The sequence below is a fragment of the Acomys russatus genome, chromosome 6 (genome assembly GCF_903995435.1).
Source record: "Acomys russatus chromosome 6, mAcoRus1.1, whole genome shotgun sequence".
Classification (NCBI taxonomy): Eukaryota; Metazoa; Chordata; class Mammalia; order Rodentia; family Muridae; genus Acomys; species Acomys russatus.
The window spans coordinates 34,236,905-34,260,617 of record NC_067142.1 but is presented as its reverse complement, the minus strand read 5'-3'; the positions used below and the strand labels follow the sequence as shown (position 1 = coordinate 34,260,617).

Genomic DNA, 23,713 nt, shown 5'->3' with positions numbered 1-23,713 from the left:
GCATTTATGCGTTCAGGTAAGATTCTGAGATAACCAGACTGTTAATGTTTCAGGAACAATTGGAGTGCAGACCAAATATTTTATTTTCGGCTATCTCCAGCAAGGTGGCTACATGCCTCTTGGTTTAGCATCAAAAAGTGGAGGCAGGAATATGACCAGTTCAAGGCAGTCTGTGAGACCCTGGGGAGGGGAGTGACGGAGAGGAGAATAAGAGCCAGCTGGATCCTCAGTCTATTAGTCACCATAACTTATCATGTTATAAGTACTATCAACATAATTGCATGTTTTTTTAAAAATGTATTTCTTTGTGCCTGTGTCTTCACTAGAGTTTCTATTGATATATAGATCACAGGGTCAAAACAACTCGGGGAGGAAAGTGTATATTTTATCTTACAGCGTGTAGTCCATTATCCAGGGAAGTCAGGGCAAGAACTCAGGGCAGGAACTGATGCAGAGACCAGGGAGGGATATTGCTTACTGGCTTGCCCCTGACCTGCTTGGATGGCTTTCTATAGCACCCAGGACGGCCAGCCCAGGGGTAGGGGTGGGGGCAGCACTGCCCACAGTGAGCCTGGCCCGCTCATATCAATACAGTGCTGTAACTGTGTGCACACATATGTGTGGATGCCCAAGGAGGCCAGAAGAGGGCAACAGATTATCAGGAACTGGAGGTAAAGGTGGTTGTGAGCCACCAGACCTGGGCACTGGGGACTGAACTCAGGTCCTCTAGAGGAGCAGCAAGGGTTTCTAAGCACTGGTTCATCTCTCTAGCCCTTCCACTGAGTTTGTAAAGTTTATTGTATTTCTCTGCTTATTGCCAATGCTACTGTTCCAAGCTTCTGAGTAGAGCTAGATAAAAACTTAATGATATTCCTTGTTTGGCTCCTTAACACATACATTGACTTTTGAATTAAAGGGGCAGCACCGTAGAGAGGTTGAAAGCACAGTCCCAGACCGTGGCCACTTGGTGTGAATCCTGATCCTGCCACTTGGGTGCTTTGGACAGTTCACTTAATCTCCTTGTGCTTTAGTTTCATTGTAGGTGAAATGAAGGTAATAACAATTTCAAATGATGGAGTTATTATGAGAAATAACTGTTAATGTGCGGAAAGTGCTCACAACGCTGTCTGGCACAAAGTAAGAACTTATATGTGTTTTATTAAAGGAGATAAAATACCCTCATTGGATTTTCTTACAACTCACTAAGGTTGTGATAATCCTTGTTGGCTTTCTTACTCATTTTTATGCTTCTAACCACATTCACTTTTCCTCCTATTAACAGCTGATTATCTGGCTCTGCCCGGTTTCTTCTCCCCAGAGATATTCAGGAGCTATCATCTACACCTCCACACCGTCTGTAGCATTCCTCATTTCTTCCTCTCGTACCGGCTGACCAGTTTTCTGAGGATAACACCAAGCCAATTGTCTCTTGATTTCGGTTTCCATTCTCTTGTCCCCTGCTTTCTCCTTCTGATAAAGCATCTCTAGCTATGTCTTTGTTGTTGTTGTTTGGTCAGCGCTGAGGACTGAGGTTCTGCCACTGAGGGTACAGAGCAAGCCCTAATGTTTACCTTTTAAAAAATAAAAAGAGCTTCCAGAAGAACCTTCTCTCAGTCTTTTTATTTATTTATTTTTATTTTATGTGCATTTGTGTTTTGCCTTCATGTGCCTGTGTGAGGTGTCAGATCTCCTGGAACTAGAGTTACAGACAATTGTGATCTGTCCTGTGGGTGCTGGAAATTGAACCCGGGTCCTCTGGAAGGGCAGCCAGTGCTCTTAACCCCCGAGCCATGTCTCCAGCCCCACCTTCTCCTAGTATTACCTCCCTTTGAAACTACTGACTTGCTGATTTCTCTTTTATTCATCCTCTCTTTGCATGGCACACCCTCCCTAGTCTGCGGTCCTGCCATTCTATGGAAATGGTACCTTACTGTCCTTCTTTGTTCTCTATACTTTTGGGCCTCTTAATATTTTATTGACTTTTGTTCTTTATTACTTAAAATGTTTATCCTTTGGTTTGCAGAGCAAAGCTTTGTTTTTCAGATTCTTCTCATACCTCCTGGATCATCTTTTTTATTCCTCTTCCTTGGCCTACTTTCCCTCCGAGTTCCGGCTGCAGTCTCACTTTCTATCTTGTCTTCATTTGTAACCATACTCACTCCATGACCTCATCTGTCCCTTGAGTACTTATGATGTCCAGATCTTCTGCCCTTGACCTTTCTAGGCTTGACACTTTTCCTGGACTCCAGAAGTGTTTCGAGCTGCATACTAGACATCCCAATCTAGATGTCCTGTTTGGGTTATCTTGCACCCAGTATTTCCAGAGCAAAATCATTCTTACCCATTACAGTTTAATTGCTCCTCTTCTGCATTCTCTTCTTGAAAAAAATACCATTAGCCACTCTCATTTGAGGCATTTGTTCCCAACTGACAATTCCAGGGTTGATTCCTAAATGGCTACATAGAAATCATCTGGGTAGATGGAGCCACATGTTGACAGTAAGCTCTTGGACCTTATCTCCCTAAGTGCTTTTAAGGAAGATCTGAGGAGTAGTAGGAACCTTCTATTATTCTAAGTCTGGGAATGCCAACGAAAACTGAAATTTGTTTCCTGCTAATAGTTTAGATCTAGGCCAGGGTGGTGGCGCACGCCTTTAATCCCAGCACTCGGGAGGCAGAGGCAGGTGGATCACTGTAAGTTCAAGGCCAGCATGGTCTACAAACCTTGTATTGAAAAAAAAAAAGAAAAAGAAAAAGAAAAAAAGTTTAGATCTAAAATATTCCCCCGAAGGCTCATGTGGTGAAGGCATGGTTCTCAGTACAGCAATGGTGTGTGTGTGTGTGTGTGTGTGTGTGTGTGTGTGAGCATGGGTGCATATGATGCCATGGTCCACATATAGAAGTTAGAGGATAACTCATGGGAGTTACTGTTTCCCTTCCCCTGTGGATCCTGGGGATGGAACTGAGGTTGTCAGGTTGGAGGCAACTTGCCGAACTGTAGCACCAACCCAGAATTCATATGAAAGTATAGGCCCCTGGGCTCTGGCTCTGGAAATGCTAGTTTAGCAGGTCCAGAGGAGAGCCGGTGTTTCTGTATTTTTGCCCAGCACCTCAGGTTATTTCAGTTTTGCTTGTTTGAAACCATAGCAGGCAGAGTCAAAGACTTATTCCTTCATGGCATCGAAACTCTTTGAGCCATCTGACTAGTTTTTTCCTCCCATCCATCACATACTGCTCAGTGGCTGCTTGCTCTTCTTCAGCACTCTTTTGTCCATGCTGTTTTCTTTGCCTGTACTATCCCTCTGTGCTTCCGGACTTAGTAATCATTCTTAATTCCGTGAGGCTCAGGTATTGCTTTTCCTGTGAGGGCTGCCCTGCCAGAACCTCTTCCTTCTCATACCATGTTGTTCTTGCTGTTAGTTCAGCAAGTGCACATACTAAATTTCTTACTAAATTTCATTCTTGACTTGCCCTACACCAGTCTGAGTCTCTGATGGCGGGAACCATTTCTCAGTCATTTTCCTCTCTCAGGGCACCACGTGGATGCATGAATCAGTTCAGGGATGTTCTGTAAGGTAAAAACTTGCAGCATTAAAAAGAGCAGCGAACAGAAGACTGACCTTTGGTGAATTTAGGTATTTAAATTAAAGGAACCAAAAAGTGATTGGGGCAGGGGCTGAGGAACTAGTTAGTATATATCCTGGAAGTGCCTAAGGAAAAAGAATTTGTTCTTTGTTTAACTTGTCATTCATCCGTTTTCTTTACAAATGTCTGTTTATTGAGCAATGAATGCTATCAGGCACTATTCTAGAGAACCAGGAACGCCATGCTTTATAGAACTTGAATGAGCATTTGTGTCTAAAATAGTCTCACACACTGTTGGCATTCCTGTTCAGATGGAAAGGTATCCTGAGACCCAGGAGCCCAGGAACCTCACAACTCCGAGGTGGGATAATGTCCCAATGAAAGGGTATGTGGAGACATGGCTCCTGCACAGCTCTGAGAGGATGCCTCCTCTGCAGAGGTGTTTGTGCCTTGAGGGAGGATATCCCTAGCTGAGCTGGAGTGCTGCAGTGTAACAACTCTGCTAGCCCCTCCTCTTCTTGAGCCACTCCCAGGGAAGGGCATCCCTAGCAGAGCTGAGGAACTCAGGCCTCAGGCCTGCTTCTTCTCTTGCTTCTTTGCTTCCAATGAGAGAGTCACACCAGGCAGCAAATCTCCTAAGAGAGTTTTTGGGAGGGATGAATCTAGGGTTGGCTGCCTCTGCTCCTGGGAGAGAACAGCAGGGAACTGAGCAGAGACAGCCTTTATATAGGATGTCCTAGTGGGTGGAGCTTTCTAGGGCAGAGATTTCCAGGGTGAGGATTGGTGGGATTTCAAGTCCTAAGTTTGGGAGAGTTCAGGGATTTGTGGGCTTTCCTGCTCAGGGGTTTGGTGGCTCTTTTTAGACTTTGTTGTAATAAAGGAAGGAGCTTGACAAAGTAGTCATAAGAGGGCAATGTCAGCTCTAGTATCAAAAGTAGTAGAGTGGGTGTTATTAAGGTTTCAGGATGCAATCTGGTCCTCTGTATTGTTCAGAATGCCCTTTAGGGGGCCTGCCAATGCCAGCTTCCCTGACTATTGATGTGAATAATGGGCAGCTTTACTCAAGTGGCATGTCAGATCCATGATGGATACCCTGTGAGTAGCAGTGTGGACGGTCATTTCTGTGAGCTTCCAGTTCTGCTCTGGGATGAGTTTGCCCTGAGTCCTGGCTGCGCCTGCAGATGCAGAGATGGTGTTTTGGGTAGCGCCATGGCTCTCATTCCATTTCCCTCAGCGGCCTTCTATCATCTTCTAGATGGCAGTGATGGCGTGGACTGTTGTCACACGTCCTTTGATGATGCTGAAATCATCATGGATGACCTTGGCCCTAAGGACTAAGTAGTTGTTGGTACAGAAGACGTTGCTGACAATCATGTGTGAGTTGTGCTTCATGTCCATTACCTGTGTGGGAATATTGGCAGAAGGGGCAGAGATGGTGACCCTTTTGTCTCCACTCTTCACATAGGCCTTGGCCTGCATCATAGTAGGTAAAATGGCAATTGTTCTATTGCAGTGATGAAACACTATGACGAAAGGGAATGTGAGGAAGAAAGGGTTTATTTATCTTATTAGTTTTTTTTTTTCGTGTAACATTTTTGGTTCTCTGAGAGTTCATATCATGCACTCTGATCACATCCTTCCCAGTCCTCTCACGTCTGCTCCCCTTGCAACCACCCGATCCCCAAAGAAGTTAAAAAAAAAAAAAAATAAGAAAAACAAAACAAAAACAAAAGGGGAAAAAACACAAATAAACAGCAACAATTGACATCACAGCAAAAGTAGCCTTTTTGCTTTTCACAGTCAGCAGGAGTACAGATCATGGTCCTCCACACGGTTTCCAGCAGCAGCGTAGACCACGAGCATAGCCCCCTCTTGCAGTAGGACCCCAGGACCAGACAAGGCCTTTAAGGCTGTCTGGACCCTGAACATCAACATGGTAGCACAGGCCACTCACATCAATATGGCCCTCAGCAGCAGCATGGCCTATAGGTATCAACATGGCTTCAGGTGGCAGCACAGATCAGAGACCTCATGGCCTTTGGTGGTGATTGGACCATGGACATCAACACAGAACCAGTAGGACTACAGATTCAGATGTGGCCCTCCACAGCAGCACGGGCCCAGATACCACTATGGCTTTAGGTGGCAGCGTAGGTAACTCAGATCAATATGGCCCCAGTAGCAGCATGGCATAGGGACATCGGTGTGTCTTCAGGCTGCAGCACAGATCATGGCCCTGGGTGGTAACATGTGTCACAACCCTGGGTTTTTGGCCCATGGGTTAGTGCGTGAGGTGAGAGGAGGTGGTGTGGGCCCAGCTGCAAGAGAGAGTTAACTTTGCTTCCACTTCCACATTACACTTCATCATCAAAGTCAGTCATGACTGAAAACTCAAACAGGGAAGAAATCTGGAAGCAGGAGCTGATGCAGAGGCCGTGGAGGGGTACTACTTACTTGCTCCCCATGGTTTCCTTTCTTACAGTGCTCAGGACCACCAACCCAGGGGCGGTACCACCTACAGTGGGCTGGTCCCTTCCCCATCCCGCACTAGTTAAGAAAATGCCCTAGAGGCTTGTCAATGCTTGATCTTATGGAGGCATTTTCTTAATTGAGGTTCCTCTTCGGGTGATTCTAGATTGTACCAAGTTAACATAAAACTAGACAGCATACGGGTAGTCTCCACAAGATACTTGGTACCACCATTACCCATTTGGTGTTGGTGAGATCTTGCTCTTGAAAGATAGAGATGGCCTTCTCATCGATAACAGGCTTTCTAGTCTCAGCCTTGACTGTGCCATGGAACTTGCTGTATATGTCCCTATGCTAGAACATGTAGATCATGTAGTGAGCCAATGAGGAATGTCATTGGTGGTGACAGAATCTACTTTGATGGGATTGAAGACAGTCCTACTGACCAGATGGTTGATATGGCCAATCCATTCAAATTGACCTTTACTACTATGTCTTGGGATGAAGCTGGCACAGCATCAGATGTGACTGTCTCTACAATGAAGAGCAGAGATCCTTTTAGACAGCCTTATTATGAAGCCCTGGCTTGGCTGAAATAGCCCATGCTGACCTCAGACTTGTAATTCTCCGGTCTGTCTCCTGAGTCCTGAGATCATGCATAGGCATGTCCAGTACTGGTTCCACTTGCCTCTCGCTGTGATTATTGTCAGAATTGTGATTCCTGATTTCAGATGTTACCATCAAAATAAGAGTATTAAGTGGCCTGGGGACACAGTTTATAGTCTCCACACTGGGAGGTGGATGCAGAAAGAGTAGGAGTTCAAGGCTACCCTCAGTTACATACGGAGTTTGAGACATAGACTTTGCCTCAAGAAAAGGTGTTACATTTTGAACACAGGCAAAACTTTTCAGACCAGGTCTCCAAACTATCATCTAAATGCATGAGTTGAAAAATTCTTTCCACCTAAGCTGGGCATGGTGGTGTGTGCCTTTCATCTTGGCACTTGGGGTGTAGAAACTGGTGAATCCCAGAGTTTGAGGCCAGCCTGGTCTACAGAGTGAGTTCCAGGACAGCCAGGGCTACACAGAGACACCCTGTCTTGAAAAGGCAAACAAATAAAGAAATTCTTTCCAACTAATCAATCAGAACTGAGGTTTAGAGGCATAGAACCTATGTGCTGCATAGGCTGCTGTGTAAATCTATTTCAGTAAACATGCTGTGTGATAAGCAGAAAACTTAGATGATGAGACAGCTCTCTGCCCCTCTCTTTCTCTGTGTGTGTGTGTGTGTGTGTGTGTGCGCGCGCGCGCACGCACATGTGCGTGTACAAGGGTGGTACAGACATCAACGTGTGCATATGTGTGGAAACCAGGCACCAACCTTGGGTATCATTCCTTAGGCTCCAACCATCTTGCTTTGGGGGAGCAGAGTCTGACCTGGTTAGTTTTTGTCAACTGGATACAGCCTAGAATCACTTGGGAGGAGGGAGCTTCCACTGAAGATCTGATCACCCAGATCAGACTGGCCTGTGCCCAGGTCTGTGAGAGACTGTCTTGATTGATTGACATGGAGAGAGGACTGGACCCCTGTGGATGGTATCATCCCTAGGCAGGTGGCCCTGGCTCTGTAAAAAAAAAAAACAACTAGCCAAACAGGAGCCAGTGAGCAGTGTTTCTCGTGGTTCCTGCTTCAGTTCCTGCCTTGACTTCTCTCAGAGATGGACTGTGCCCTGGAAGTGTAAGCTGAAATAAACCCTGTCCATCCCTAAGCAAACCAGAGCAGGGCCTCTCACTGGGCCTGGAGCTTGCCACACAGGTGAGGCTGGGACAGCAAGCTCCAGGGGTCCGCCTGACTCCACACCCCCAGCATCGAGACGAGAAGCATGTACCCAGGTCTTTATGGTTGTGCAGCACACACTTCTGTGGCTCAGCTGTTTCTCCAACCTTAGAGCTTTCATGCTAGAGTTGCTGTTGCCCCAGTGGAGATACTTGTTAATAGTTTGGATATGGCAAGTGAATAAAGAGGAAACCGTGTTTCAAATAATTTTTATGAATGTTATTTGGATTCTTGTACTTGGCTCGTCTTCACTTCAGAGTGACTGTTGCAGTTCTGTACCCACTTCCTCTGCTGAAAGCCAAGCTTAAAGCTTCAGTGTTCAGCTCTCCCTACCCTTTCTCAGTGTCAATAGACAGCCTGCTTTGGTTAATCATTTATTCCAAGATTATTTTCTTCACATACAATAGTTAATTTCTCTGAACTTGAGTGTATCCCTTTGGAGACCTTTTAACTTCTCCAAAGAAATTCTTGGGTTTCTTTTCCCCCAGTGTTTTCCTTTTTGAGTCACGTTCTGTTCTAATACTCTAAAGGACTTAAGATACCAAGTATTAGAACTGGAGAAGAGACTCAGTGATCTGTTGCTCTTGAAGAGGACTGGAGTTTGGTCCCTAGTATCCACACGTTTCAGTCACAGCCAGCCATTATTCCAGTTCCAGGGGATCTGACACTCTCACCCTCTTCTGGCCTCTGTAGGCACCAGGCATGCACATGGTGCACAGACACACATGCAGAAAACATATCTATACATATAAAAATTTTTAAAAAAGTTATCAAGTGTCTACGGTACAGTTTCTGAGAGTCCTGTCTTTATCAAGGCTTTGTGTGGTTGTTGTGGTAACTGGATTGTGTCGAACCAGGGAGTCGCTTGCTTTGCCATGCCTAGCTATGTCCTCTTTCTTAATGGTGTCCTCTCATTTTTTTTATTTTATTATCCTTTATATATATATATATATATTTATATATATTTTTATCCTTTATATAAATGTACATATTTTATATACTCATTCCATACATAGAAGTGTACAAAAATACATACTTGCAAGGTTATTAAAATCCTCAGAGGATCTCAGTTATTTGTAGTTATTCAATGTAATAATAATTCTGTAGAGAGGCTGAAGCAGGAAGCCTGCAAATGTGAAGCCAGGCTGGGTTACATAGCCAGACTTCTCAAATAGTAATAATAAGGAAAGAAGAGAAAAATAAATAGTAGCTTCATTTTCTTCCCTCTGAACTGTAGTGGGGACAAAAGTCCCTAGCGATCACGTATTTTACTTTCACAGAAAAAAGGGTCATTCCATTTGATCCGGTGTAGATTGTGTAAGTAGTGTGTGAGTGAGTGTTGGGTGGCTTTGAACTGTGGGGGGCATGTGCCATCATCTTTCAGCATCCTCCTGTGGCCTGTGCCAGGACTCATGTAGCGGTCCTTTCCTTTCCAGGTAGGTTGCTGTGTATCTCGGTCTTTAGTTATGATTGTGTGTCCCTCTGTATCTGTGCTAAGCTAATGGGGAGCTACCTGCAACTACCGACATAGCCTACCCTGACCTTCAAACCAGCTCAAAGACTTCAAGCAGGAAAGCCAGTGCTTTACTTTCTGCGGTTTCTACGGTCCAAGAAGGAGACTCTTATTCCAAACCTTTTTATGTATCTGTTAATGTGTAGTATATTAAAACTGCTTGCCTTTGTCACTTCTTTTGACCCTCTTGCACACAAATACATTACTCTTCTCATCATTCTGACCAAATTCCAGACAAGAAGCAGCTTAGAGGAGGAGAGGGTTAGTTTGGCTCACAGTTTGAAGAGAGGCAGTCAGTCATGGAAGGGTAGACACGGCTGCTGTGTGGCTGTGGCGGTGGGTTGTTTGTCAGAAAAGAAGCCAGGGAGAGCATATACCAAGGCCTGAGCCTCCAGGGACCTGTCCTTAGGCTTCACATTCTAAAGGATTATGCTTCCCAAAGCAGCTTCACCACTTGGGGACCAAGTGCTCCCATGACCCATGGGAGACATTTACATCAAGTCAAACTCTGTAGTTTAAGATCAGAATTATTAGGGCAGCAGCCAAAAAGTAAAAGAGCTAAAGGACTATGAGGAGCCTGTCAGCCACTGTCAAATATATGAGTGTTCATTCAGCACTCACAGAGACAGATTATTTTAGAGTCACTTACGTCAGAGCCTAGGATTCACTATCTCATATATATATATTTCTTATAGACTTACTGTTTGTTATGTGTGAGTGTGTGCATGCCACAGAGAGTGTGTAGAGATCAGAGGATGATTTGTTGGGTTAGCTCTTCGCTGGGAAAGGGGTTGGCAGCACGTTTCCATCACCTCCAGTTTAGTGTAAAAGCTCTTGTTGCCCCCACATGCTTTTTGTGTTTCTGTCATTTTTTCACATCCCTGATTTCTCAGGTGAAAACTAATATGATTCTTTATTTTTCCAAGAGTACTAGCAGAGTAATGCCATTTATAAATCTCTCTTGACTTGCTGCATAGATTTCTTAGGGCTTAGCAGCAAAATACCAAAGGGCTAGTGAGCGTATTGTTTGATGGCTGGGCTCTGTGCAGGACCAACATTATGTAAGGCTTACAGGAGCCACAGAGAGGCTGAGTGTGGCAGCTCACGCCCCTAATGCTAGCAGGAGCTGAAGGTGAGAGGATTAGGAATTTTCTTGATGCCTCATTCTTTACAAAAAGACTGACGACGTGAATAAATTATAGGTAAGGAATATGTTTTCTTCTTTGTCAGTGCAAACTCAGTCCATCCAGAGTGTCGAGCACTAGCAGTGCTCAGGTCTAAATGCCGTGGCTGGCTTTGTGTGAGGAAGCCTGCAGGCGCCTGCCTTGGTGCTTCCAGTACATGGCAGGCCAACCTGGAGTAATGGCGCTGCTTGAAAAGAGGTAAATTAAGTTACTTTAGACTTTTGGTTTTTGCCACCCGGCCGTAAACTGGAGTACGCTTGCTAGTGATGGCATTGTGGTATATTAACAAGTAGGAAATACGGTGGGTTAATAAAGTTAGATAAGGTATCTCATTGAGTTGTAAAAGTTTTCAGAACAAGAAAGAGGAAGTTGGGTGTACATTTGTGACCCCAGCAGTGGGGAGACAGGGACGGGAAGATGCCCTGGAGGAGGCCGGCCACCCGGCTTAGCCTCCTTGGTCAGTAGAAGACCTTGTCTCACACAGAAGCTTGACAGACAGCTCCTAGGGTTGACCTTTGGCATCTGCATACGTGTGTACCCATGTTCACATGTGTGCGCTTGCACACGTGGATGCACGTACACATACACACAAAAATACATAGGTGGTCTCTGCTTACAAGTAAAGGCCTTGGTAGTTTAAAAGCAAAAGGGGCCTGTATTGTGTTATATGCTGCTCTTTAATTGAATTGAATAACTTCTGATGCTGTTAGCAAGATAGCCGTGACTTTCCAAAAGAACTTAAACGTACTATTTGGCTACTTCTTAAACTTAGCCTTGTTTATTGCTTCGTTGGTATAGGCTTTATTTGTGATGCCTGTATGGTAGAAAAGGATTTTTTGGAATATTTTTTATTACATTTATTTGTGTGTACGCTCAGCAGTGGAGACCAGGAGTACAACTTAATGGGAGCTAGGTCTCCCCACCATGGGGGTTCCTGCGATCAAATTTAGATATTCAGGCTTGGTGACAAATGCCATTACCCTCTGAGGAATCTCCCTGGTCCTGGAGAAAGTGACATAGTGGTTTCTTTAAGGCCAGTGATTAAGCTGTTCAGAGGTAAACTACAAGTATCTCGTCCCCGTCTGCCTATTCCCTCAGCTTTCTGAGGTTTCCTGGGCCAGATCCTCTAGAGTGAGAAGCCTGCTTCCTAGATGTGCCACACAGTGGTGCCGTAGGGGAACCCTGGGCAGCTTTGGGAAAGTAGCACCTCCCGAGGCCAGTCACTGAACTGGCCTTCGTCGTGCTGTCAGGGATGCTGTAATGAGCCGTGTATAGGAGCATCTTCAAAAGTAGCCAGTGTACAGAAGCAGGTTAATTCTAAAGTGGGGGAAACCTCTTTTTAAGTTACATAAAATTAATTTGAATCTATGCAAAATAGCTTCCCAAGTCACCATTTGTAATAGAAACGCAGTGAAGAATGTAATAAGGCTGGATGTCGTGGTGCACACTTTAACCTCAGCACTCAGGAGCAGAGGCAGCAGATTTCTGAGTTCAAGGTCAGGCTGGTCCACATAGTGAGTTCCGGGTGTAAAAGTGAGACCTTGCTTCAGGAAAGGAGAGAGAGAGAGAGAGAGAGAGAGAGAGAGAGAGAGAGAGAGAGAGAGAGAAGGAGGGAGAGAGAAAAGGAGGGGAGGGAGAGAGAAAAGGAGGGAGAGAGAGAAAGAAAGAGGAGAGGGTGGGGCTGAGGATGTAGTTTAGTGGAAGAGTGTATGCATAGCATTTACAAGGCATTAGGTTCAGTTCCTCAAGCCACAAAGAACAAAAAAAAAAAAAAAAAAAAAAAAAAAAAAAAAGGCGAGAGGGATGGAAAGAAGGAAGACAAAGAGGTTGAGGGAGTCAGAGAGCCAAGCCTGAAGATCCGGGTCCTTGTCCCTGGGACCTACATAGTGGAAGGAAAGGTGGACTCTCACAAGCTGTCTTCTCACCTCTACACATGCCATGGGTGTTCAAATGTTTTTTAAAGGAGCATGCTAGGAGAGGATCCTTTCACATTTATGACCTTAGAGCTGCCTATAACTCTAGCTCAGGAGAGCTGACGCCTTTTGGCCTCTACAGACACTTGAATGTGAGTGGCTTGCACACACCACCACCACCACCACCACCACTACAATAATAATAATTTCTTTAAAAGGATAAAGTTAGACTCTTCATATCATGTACAACATTTAATGCAAAATAGATCAAAGACCTGAAAGTCTTAGGAGAAAAATTCAAAGAGATGTTCTCTATGACTTTTCATTTAGAAAAGGACTTTTAATTCTGGTACCACAGTATGAGCAACAAAATATAAAACATAGTTTGGGCTCCCCTTAATACTTGAAAAGGACATTATTAAGAGAGTGTTGGCGGTTGGAGAGACTGCCTAGTGCATAAGAGCGCTCTCTTTACGCCAGAAGACCTGGGTTCAATTCCGAGAACCCACACAATGGTTCACAACTGTTTGTAACTCCAGTTCTAGGAATCTAACCCCCTCTTTTGATCTCTGTGGGCACCAAGCATGCATGTGTCACACAGACATATGTGCAGGCAAAATACCCACACATGTACATTTTTTAAAAATGTTGACAACTCATAGAATGGAAGAAAATCATGGCAAACTGCATAGCTCATAAGTAACATTTGCTTAGATTATATAAAGAACTCTTATACATCAATAATAAAACTTCAAATCTTTCATTTAAAATAGACAAAGTCACATCTCCAGTGAAGAGATAGATACAAGTGCCCAATGAACGTATGAAAAGATGTCCAACAACAGTGGCTGTACTGGTTAATTTCTTGTCATAGTTAGCTTTGCCATCTGACAGGAGAGCCCCAGCTGAGGATCTCTATATAGGTCAGATTGACCTGTGGGCGTTCCTTTGAGGTACTGAATGTTAATTGATAGAGGAGGGCGCAGCCTGCTGTGGAGGCAGCGTGACTGTGGAGGCTCGTGGTCCAGGGCTGTACACGAAGCTAAGCATGATGTAGTGAGCAAGCAGTGCTCCTCTGTGCTTTCCAGAGTCTTGCTTGAGTTCCTTTTCTGACTTCCCTCCACGATGGACTGTGACCTGGAAGTGAAAGCCAGCTCAGTGCTTTTCCTAAATTGTGTTCCATTAGAGTAGTACGTCACAGCAGGGTAGCACACAGTGCTGTATCAACAACCATCCTGACAAGAAGCGTCTTGAGGAAGAAAGGGTTTATTTCTGCTCACATTTAGAGTGGACGGTCCATTGTAGTGAGAAGGTTTTAGCGGCAGGAGCTTGAGGCAGATGTCCCATAGCATTCCTAATCAGGAAGTGCAGAGAGGACCACCACCACCACAGAATGGCGCCACCTACAGTTAAGGATTAACTTTGCAGACATGCCCAGAGGCTTGTCTCCTTAGAGAGCCTAGAGCCTCTGAGGTTGACAGTATAAACTATCCAGCGGTCTTCAGAAAAATGCAGTCAGAACCACCATGAGAAGGCTGGAAGTGTATCTCAGCGGCGGAAGACTTACGTTAGTACACAGGAAGCTCTTGGTTTGATCTCTAGCAAAACAAAAACAAGCATTTACAGTGAGACTTTAGATCACTGTTGCCATTAGTCATGATAATGATGACTAGAGTGTAGAAGTCATAAAATGGGCTGGCAAGTTAGCTCAGTGGATAAGGGCATCTGTTGCCAAACTTGATGATCTGAGTTTGATAGCTTTGGCACTCACACGGTGAAAACAGAGAACCAACTCCCCCATGTTGTTCTCTGTCCTCCACACATGCACTGTGACACAACCCACCCCTCCACGCATACACAAAATAAATACAAATGATAAAAAGTAAAAAAGGTAGTAAATGTTGGTAAGGTATGGAAAAATTAAGAACCCTCATACACTGTTGGTGGGAATGTAAGATGGTATAATTAATGGGGGAAAAGGCTATTCCTTACTCAGTGAATATATAGACTTCAAGTATCATGTGACCCAGCAAGTCTACTCCTAGGTATCTAAAAGAGAGATGAGTGGGTGGGAGAGATGGCTCAGTAGTCAAGAGCATTTGTTGCTGCTGCAGAGAAGCTGGGTTTATTTCTCAGCACCCACATGGCAGTTCACAGATGTCTGTAACTCCAGTCCCAGGGGATCTGATACCCTCTTGATATCTCCTTAGGCACTGGGCATGTAAGTGGTGCACAGACATACAGTCAAGCAAAACACTATTATTTAAAGTAGATTTTAAAAACACCCACAAAAACCTCAGTGTGTCACCTGAGTTTCATACTTTAAGTAAATGGTATGTCAATCATGTCTCATTAAATGTGCTTTACGTGCAAGAAATTATTTAATTTCATTATTAACAAAATGCATATCGAATCATTGCTTTTTTGTGTAGTATTTTAACAGAAAATTTAAAATTGCTTCTATTAAGTATGGATATTGAGGTGGACTTGGAGAAATAGTCTCAAATACTGTCTTGTAGACAAGAAAATCCTCTTCAGAAGGCAATTTTGCAGAATTTATAAAAAATATAATTTGTTCTTTAAGAGTCTTTAAATATGTAAAAAGGTATATGCACAGAAATGCTCATTAGTTATCTATTATTTATTACACCAAAGCAAGGGCCTGCACATATTATGACGTACTCTGCCATTACTGAACCCTTAGTCCCAGAGGTGTTCTGTCATTCATTGTTTATAGCAACAAAAATTAGCTCTATATAGTATGACATCTTGTTTGTTTGTGACAGGGTGTCTCTGCGTAGCCCTGGCTATCTTGGAACTCTCTCTTTGTAGACCAGGCTGACCTTGAACTCACAGAGATCCACCTGCCTCTGCCTCCTTGAGTGCTGGGATTAAAGGTGTGCACCACCACTGCCCAGCCAAGTATGGACATCTTTTGTGGTTATAAATAAACAGTAGACCTACACAGACCAATCTACCTCACAGAAAACATGTAGCGTATGTCCCCATTTATATCTTCAAAATTCTAGACTTAGGAAAGTCATCCCTGTGTAAGCATGTCAGTGTCTGGACAGCATTGTGCAGGATGTGCACTGAGCTGGGACAGGGTGTCTTAGTTAATTTTCTGCTGCAGTCATAGTATCTGAAACTGAGTAATTTATAAGGAGAAAGGCTTATTTTCACTCTTCTATTGTGGAAGCTGGGAATCTAAGGATACACCAAAGGCATCTACTTGGCTCTAGTAAGGATTTTAGATTGCTTCAACTCATTGTAGAAAACAGAAGGGCAAAATGGTTATAGAAGAGACACAACAAAAAAAGATAACTTTGCTTTAAAAACCGAACCAAAGTTCTCTAGCCCTAAAGTTCCAGTCCCACGAGGGCTAGAAGTCAATTCGATGAGATGGTATTAATTATCTTGAAGGGAGAACCCTTGTGGCTCAAATCCCCTCAGTGTGACTGTAGGCATGTGTGAATCCAACTGCCACACAGCAGCCCTATTATGCACCTTACTGACATATTGAGACCCTTGAGCTAACAGACTTGCAGGTGCCAGGGTTTCTCACCTGGGGAAGTAAGTTTGTATCAAAGAGGGGGGCATTGGTGGCCACACATCCTGCTCCCCACTACTTCTATGCCTTATGCCTGGGAGTCAGAGAGCCTGGCTGCAGTCTTGTGCTATGACATCATCACCCTTGAGAGGTGTTAGAAGAGACCCTACTACTGCCTAGTGGGCCATGACTTCCTGTGTTCAGAGTTCTGCCATGTTGTTTGTCTAGGTGCTGGGGCCTGAACTCTCCCCCAGAGACCCATCATGCTGTTGCCTACCTGCCAGTCTATGACATTAATAACTTTTAAAATAAACTCCTTACCCCAAGACTCCATCTCAGGGTGTCCTTGAACTCCTATCTGAGACCTTTCAGTGACTTGAAGACAAACCATCACTATTAGATTTTCATTAAGAAAAAAAAAAAAGGATTGACGTATATGGCTGTTTTGCCTGCATCCATGTTTGTGGGCCGAGTGTGCAGTGTCCCCGAGGCTATTGTTTCAAACCCTACTGTTTGTCTTTGTCTTTGCTCTGAAAGGATCATTTCATACTGTGTGCATACCTCAACCTTTGGCCAACCCTTTTCCCTTTTCTCAACAGATGATGTCACCCTTGACTTTGCTTCCCTCTTCACAGCCTACTCTGATCTGTTTTTGTCTTTTCTCACAGCACCAAAGAGCTTTTAAGCAGTCTTATTAAAGTCTTAATGACCTGAGGGTTGCCACAGTAAGTATGGCTCAGAAAGTAGGCTCTGAGCCAGAGTGACTAGATTCGGATGTTTGTTTCATTTTTATCTATGTGACCTTAAGCAAGTTAGAACTCTGAAAAATGAGACTAGTGATGCCCCTCTTCTAAGCTTGTTAGGAGGATTAAGTGAGTATATATATGGGACAAAGCTCAGCCCACAGTAAGTTCTTAGGTAAACATTATCACTACTGCTATGGCTACCTCTGCTTCTATAAGACGGTTGCTGCTTTCAGTCTCTCTTCACAGTCCACATGGCCTGGAACTCAGTGTTCAAATCAGGCTGGTGCAGACTGTGGGCTTATCTCGCTAGCTCTGCCTTCCTAGTGCTGGGATTTCCACCCCCATGCCACTCTGCTCATCCTCGTTGCCTTCCTCCTGCTGGGTGCAGAGGTGTTCCCCACCTCTTCTCATTTCCTTTACCCCTACAAAAGGCAACATAGGGAAAGGGGGGTCTCTGTAGTTACCAGGCCACATTACAGTCTTTTATTTCATACTGAAACAAAGAAAGGGGTGTCTGGGGAAACTGATCACTCTCAGCTAGTGCGTGGAGCGATGCCCATTGCCACCAGCGGCACTACGGCAACAGTCAAAACACAAAGCCAGAACAAACCATTCCTCGTGTTACTTCTACAGCAGCCAGTAGAGAGTTTGCAGCGTGACAGTGACTTAGAAAACTGAGGGAATCTGAAGCCCTTGCGCATCCTCAGGGCCCTGGTAGGGTTAGTCTGTGGGCAGTACCCCGAGCCATCACTGGACTCTCTATACACTATGAAGCATTTGGCTGGTTTAGATGACAGTTAAGTTGCCCTTTGGAAAGGTTTGTTGTTTAGCTTTCTTCTTTAAAACAGCTGTGAGTTTTTAGGAGACAGTATGTTAGTCATACCGGTCATTTTGCGTTTAGCGGACACAGGGAACTTCTGACGGGTTGGGCTGTACATGGCACAGGAGTCATTGGGCACAGTAGCAGACATGTGTGGCAGTGGTAAAAGCCGAGAGCAGAACACCCTGGCCCTGGCGAAAGTGGCAAGAGTCTTGGGTTGCCCGAGTAACTAGTTTCGTTAGGATCCTGACTGACTAGGTGAGAAAACATACCTTCATCTATTGATGATTCCCCAAAGAATTTAAGAGCAGGTTCAGAAAAGGGCTCCAGTTCTGGTAACTTCCTGCTTTTTGCATATGGTGTGTCTTATGTGGAGTTTTCAGATTTCATTGATTAATCTCTTCTTTCTTCCACAACCATACCCATATTATTTTGTGTGTGTGTGTGTGTGTGTGTGTGTGTGTGTGTGTGTGTGTCTGGCAGGCTTCTGAATTGCCAAACATTAGTATTGTAATTCTCAATGTGTGGATTCTTCCATGTTTGTTACCAGCTAATAACAGCACCAGGATGAACACTGGCGTGCAGATGATTTATTTTGTTCAGAAAAGGGTTTTGGCATTTCATATTTAATTTTATTCACGTTTCTCACATAGTGAGGTGATTTCCATTCCAGCTGTTATTGCACTGGGTTACCTTCTCATTGTTAGTGGTGTGTGTGCTTTTCGTGTAGAGCACCATGCTAGGTACTGGAGTCCAGTCGCCATCATAGTGTGTGTGGAAGCAGTCTGGCTGGGACTTGATCTGTCAAAGGTGACTACAGTAAAAAGCAGTGCAGTGCGCTGCCATTGGTCACTGAAGACTGGAGATGGTGGTGCCTACCTGCCAGCAGTTAGGCAGGCTCCATACAGAGAGTGATGCTGAAACTCTGATGATGTGTGTGAGGCGTTGAGGCATTTGGGAAACAGAACTTATGTGGGAGTGACTAATACCTGTCTTCAGGGGCCAGCTAAGCTGTGCTGTCAGCGTCCCAGCTCCTAGGCCACGTTAGGTCATGCAATGCTCCTCATTCTAAGAGAGACAGCTGGTGTTATTTCCACTTCAGTGATGAGATGCATGATCCAGAAAGGCGTTTAATAAGCTATACTAGGTCTTACTCCTCTTCCATTTCATAGCTGCTGTTTGAATTCAAACTTTCTGGCCAAAGTTGTCAATAAGGGGTCAGCAACGTCCAACAGACAGGCCACACCCTTCCAACATCCAACAGATAGGCCACACCCTTCCAACGTCCAACAGACAGGCCACACCCTTCCTACTGCTTGTTCAGTTGTTGTTTTGTGTGAGTTTTTCTTGTTCATGGTGTACTCTATAAGCTGATGTTTTGTTTTTTAATAAGCTCAAAGAGTTGAGAGGGTTTTAAAAATTTTTTCATATAAAACATACATGAAATTCAGATTTTGGTGTCCAGGAAAGTTTATTGGAACACAGCTACTTACAGATTTAGTATTGTATATGGCTGCTTTTATATTACAGTGGTTGAGTTTGTGTTCATCAGAGCCCACGAAAGCCTAAAATACTTTCTTTTTGACTCTATTTGAGAAAGTTTACCACACCTCACACTTTTATAATAAGAAAAAAAAAAATCTTATTGATCTTTTGAGACATGGTCTTGCTGTGTAACCCAGGCTAGCCTTAAACTAATGGCAATTCTCCTGCTGTAGCCTTCTAATTGCTGGGATTACAGACTTGAGCCACCACACCTGCCTTCATTTGTTTTATTATAAAACACAATGGTCATATATTCATAGCAATGGTTGGATTCTAATACAAGCGTTTCTCTTCCCTCCTCCCTCCACTCTCCCTTTCTTCCTTCTTTTCTTTTCTTTGTGGTGCTGTAAATTGAACCCAAGGCCCCATGTATGCTAGGCAGAGCTTCCATTACTAAACTGTATGCTCTTTGCACTAACTATCCTTTATAATTTTGTTTTTATATTCACCCTCTTGTCCTTACATAACCCTGAAATAAAGGACAGTTACATTTGGTTCTGTCTTACAGCCAGGAAATTTAGTCGGGATGGGCTGTGTCAGGTAAAAGTCAGAGTCTTCGGCCTGTACAGTATCTTGCAGTGTCTCCATTCCGTGCCCTCCACCTCTGTCCTAGATAGACAGCTGCTCAGGCGTGCATTTGAGGCCTTTCCATAAATGAGACTGAAAGAGCAAGGCAACACACGATCTCTCCCTAGCCGTTGTCACCTCTGCAACAGCGTCTGAAATTCAGTACTGGCAAGCTCTCCCAAACTCTGAGCCCACTGCCGGTGACGTGTTCCAGGAGGCTTGGATTGGATTGCAGATAAGTAGGCACTTCCCATCAAAAGTCAGGGGACAGTTCTCATTTTCATTCCTGTAAAGGGATGCTGTCGCACTGTCTGGCTTTAAGTCTTTGCCTTAAAACAGATGTTGAACCCCCTTTCAGACCCCCGCCTGCCTGTCTGTATTCCTCCTGCTCATTGTTCTGTTCTCGGAATATTCTTATTCCCGAACTTGGAAATAAATGCCATTTCTAACCAGTTAACTTCCAGAAGCTTCCCTTGTGAGTTTAGCACCAAGCTGCTCAGGGAGATTGGAATCTAACTCAGTGTGTCTGAACTCAAGTGATGTTCATGCTATTGGTCACCATGGATTAATTGTTTCACTTCTCCCCCTTTAAGGAGTGCGCTGTTGAGCTTGGTGCTTTCAAGAGTAAAGTTGTTTAGACTTCTAGTCTTTACCCAGTAGTGTCTTCTAATCCATTTGCAGAGGTGAATGTGCCAGGTGCAAACTTGGTTATGTGTAGATTTATACTGTTAAGATCCCTCAGAAAAAAAGATGCTGTATTAAAGAAAGTCAGCTACGGTTTTATTTTTTTTATTATTATTATTTTTTTAAGATTTATTTATTTATTTATTATGTATAAGGTGCTCTGCTGCATGTACACCTGGATGCCAAAAGAGGGCACCAGATCTCATTATAGATAGCTGTGGGTGCTGGGAATTGAACTCAGGACCTCTGGAAGAACAGTCGGTGCTCTTACCCTCTGAGCCATCTCTCCAGCCCCTCAGCTACGGTTTTAAAAAGCTCATAATACATATTTTTTTGGTTGTGGACAATACTGAGTTCAAAACATTGTTTTATACAAAGGGTCAGATGCCTCAGAGAACCAACCTGGAGTGGTAGCCGACAAGCGTTGACCTTTGTCGGAACTCAGTTAATCCAGGCATTAGATTTGTGGTTTTCACTGTATGCGCATTTTATTTCATATATTGAAGTGTAGTGTTGGTATGTGAAGTCCGTGAGACGTGCCTGATCTGTGATGAATGGATAAGGGATTGGTTTCATTAAAGCAAGTGTGATACAGTGTTAACAGTGAGCCTACTCGGTATGTGGATATTTGTTGTGAGAGTCTTTGCACTTTGCTGTGTTTGGAGAAATACCCAGTGGGTAGCGGGGTAGTGTGAATTGACAGGTTTAAGTGGCAGAGGTCATGGTGGGGATGTTTGTGTCCTCATGCTCTGCTCAAAGAAGCAGCTTTTATTAAACTCCTGCCATCTGGTACTTTGTGGAAACCTTGCTCTAGTTCTGACACAAATTACTTCTTACAAAAATATTTGTTTGCTTTTATTTTTATGTGGATTCGTGATTTGTCTGCCTGCATGTATGTCTTTGTATACCACATGCATGCATTGCCCTCGGAGGCCAGACGAGGGAGTTGGATCCCTTGGAGCAGGAGTTACAGAGGGTTGTGAGCTATCTTGTGGGTGCTGGAATTGATTCTGGTCCTCTGGAAGAACAGCCAGTGATATCAAGCCCAAGCTTTTTAAAAAGAAGTTTCCCTCCCTCTCTCTCTCTCTCTCTCTCTCTCTCTCTCTCTCTCTCTCTCTCTCTCTCTCTCTCTCTCTCTCTCTCTGTGTGTGTGTGTGTTAGTTTATATGTAAAGTGAATTTATATATTTACTTTACATCCTGATCTTAGCCCCTCTCCTCCTGGTCCCTCCGTCCCAACCTCTTCCCCATCCCCCTTGTCCTCAGAAGAGGGGAGCCCAACAACAACAACAACCCACCCAGCACATCAAGTTGCATCAGGACGGAGCTCATCCTCATCCACTGAGGCCAGGCAAGGCATCCAGGTTAGGCATGAAAAGCAGGCAACAGAGTGCTCAACTTACTAGGGGACACACATGAGGATCAAACTGCCCATTGGCTGCATGTGTGTAGGGGCCTAGGTCCAGTCCGTGCTCTTTGGTTGGTGCTTCCGTCTCTGTAAGCCCCCATGGTCTAGGTTAGCTGACTCTGCTGGTCTTCTTGCAGCGTTCTTGTTCCTCTGGGTCCTTCTATCCTCTCCCACTCCCCGAGCTCCGCCTAATGCTTGCCTGTGGGTCTTCCCATCTGATTTGATCAGCTGCTGGGTGGAGCTTCTCAGATAATGATTAAGTTAGGCTTCTGTCTATAAACATGATAAAGTGTCATTAATGGTGTCAGGGACTCTCTCAGGAGGTAGGTCTGAGACAGGGCCCGGCATTGGTTGGTCCTTCCCTCAGTGCCTTCTCTTTCTCTCTGCACATCTTGAAGGCAGGGTAAATGTTGGTTTGAAGGTTCTGTGGGTGGATTGGTGTTCCCCTCCCACCACTATAGTCCTGCCTGGCTGGAAGGTTGCCTCCTCAGTCTCTCTGTCCCCTGCTGCTAGGAGGCCCAGCTGGAATTGATTCTGGTCGTCTGGTCGTCTGGAATAGCAGCCAGTGCTCTTTAACTGCTGAGTTCTCTCAAGCACAAGATTTTTTGAAAGTTGAGGGTTTTGTTTGTTTTGTTTTGTATTTTTTGTTTTCAAGACAGGGTTTCTCTGCATAGCCCTGGCTGTCATGGATTTCACTCTATAGACCAGGCTGGCCTTGAACTCCTAGAGATACGCCTGCCCCTGCTTCCCAAGTGCTGGGATTAAAGGTGTGTGCCGCCGCCACGCCCCGCTGAAATGTTTTCTTTTGTTGTTGGCAGTAGCAGCACCAGTACCACAGAGAGAGAGAGAGAGAGAGAGAGAGAGAGAGAGAGAGAGAGAGAGAGAGAGAGAGAGAGAGAGAGAGTGTGTGTGTGTGTGTGTGTGTGTGTAGGTTAGAAGACAATTGAAAAAGTCAGTTCTCCCTCCTGTGTGGGTTCCTGAGTATTGAACTTAGGTTCAGGCTTATCAGCAAACACCCTCACCCACTGAGCTATCTCACTGGCTCATTCTTGGATCTTTGTGAGGATTAGAGACATGTACCACCATACCCAGCTTAGATCTCTCTCCATCGTTTTCTCCCAACCTTTCTTTCTGACAGAATGTCACTATGGCAGCCAGACCTAGGATTTATCTCAAGTGCTGGGTAATGGGCATGTCTTACCATGGCTGGATTTCAGATATGGGAAAACGCTTTAAAAACTTTCTAGGTAGGTGTGGTGGGCACACTTTCAATCCTAGTACTCCAAAGACAGAGGCAGGTAAAACTCTGAGTTTAAGACCAGTCTGGTCTGTATAGTAACTTCTAGGCTAGATAGGGCTACAGAGTGAGACTCTGTCTTTAAAAAAAATAAAAAATAAAAATAAACTACCAACAACAACAAACCTGGGCTGCGGTAGCACACACCTTTAATCTCAACACTTAAGGCAGAGGCAGGCAGATCTCTGAGTTCGAGGACAGCCTGGTCTACTGAGTTCCAGGACAGCCAAGGCTACATAGAGAAACTTTGTCTTGAAAACCAAAACAAACAAACAAACTCTTTTTATCTAGGCCTGGTGACACATATCTGAATCCTACCATGCTGCAGACAGAAGTAGGATGGCCACAAATTTGAGGCCAGCCTAGTCTGCTTAGTAAGACCTGGCTTCAGCAACAAAACAGAAGAACCTTTATTTGTAAAATACTTTTGCCAACCACTTTATATTCCTGAGATTTCAAGTTAAGAGAAGGAACTGGGACATCCTCCTGTAAAATCACCATTGTCATTATTGACCTGTGGCTTTAAAGGGATCTCAGCCATAGCTGAGAGCTTCTAGCGTAACCTTAGTTCCCCTGTTGTGTGGCTGCTGTGCAGT

The 23,713-nt window shown here is 44.4% G+C and overlaps 1 protein-coding gene across 2 annotated transcripts in view; it reads left to right on the top strand.

Annotated features, from left to right (window-relative positions):
- The window catches only part of Ppp1r12b (protein phosphatase 1 regulatory subunit 12B), a 202,791-nt gene that overhangs the window by 16,539 nt on the left and 162,539 nt on the right, over positions 1-23,713 (top strand). The window lies entirely within an intron of this gene.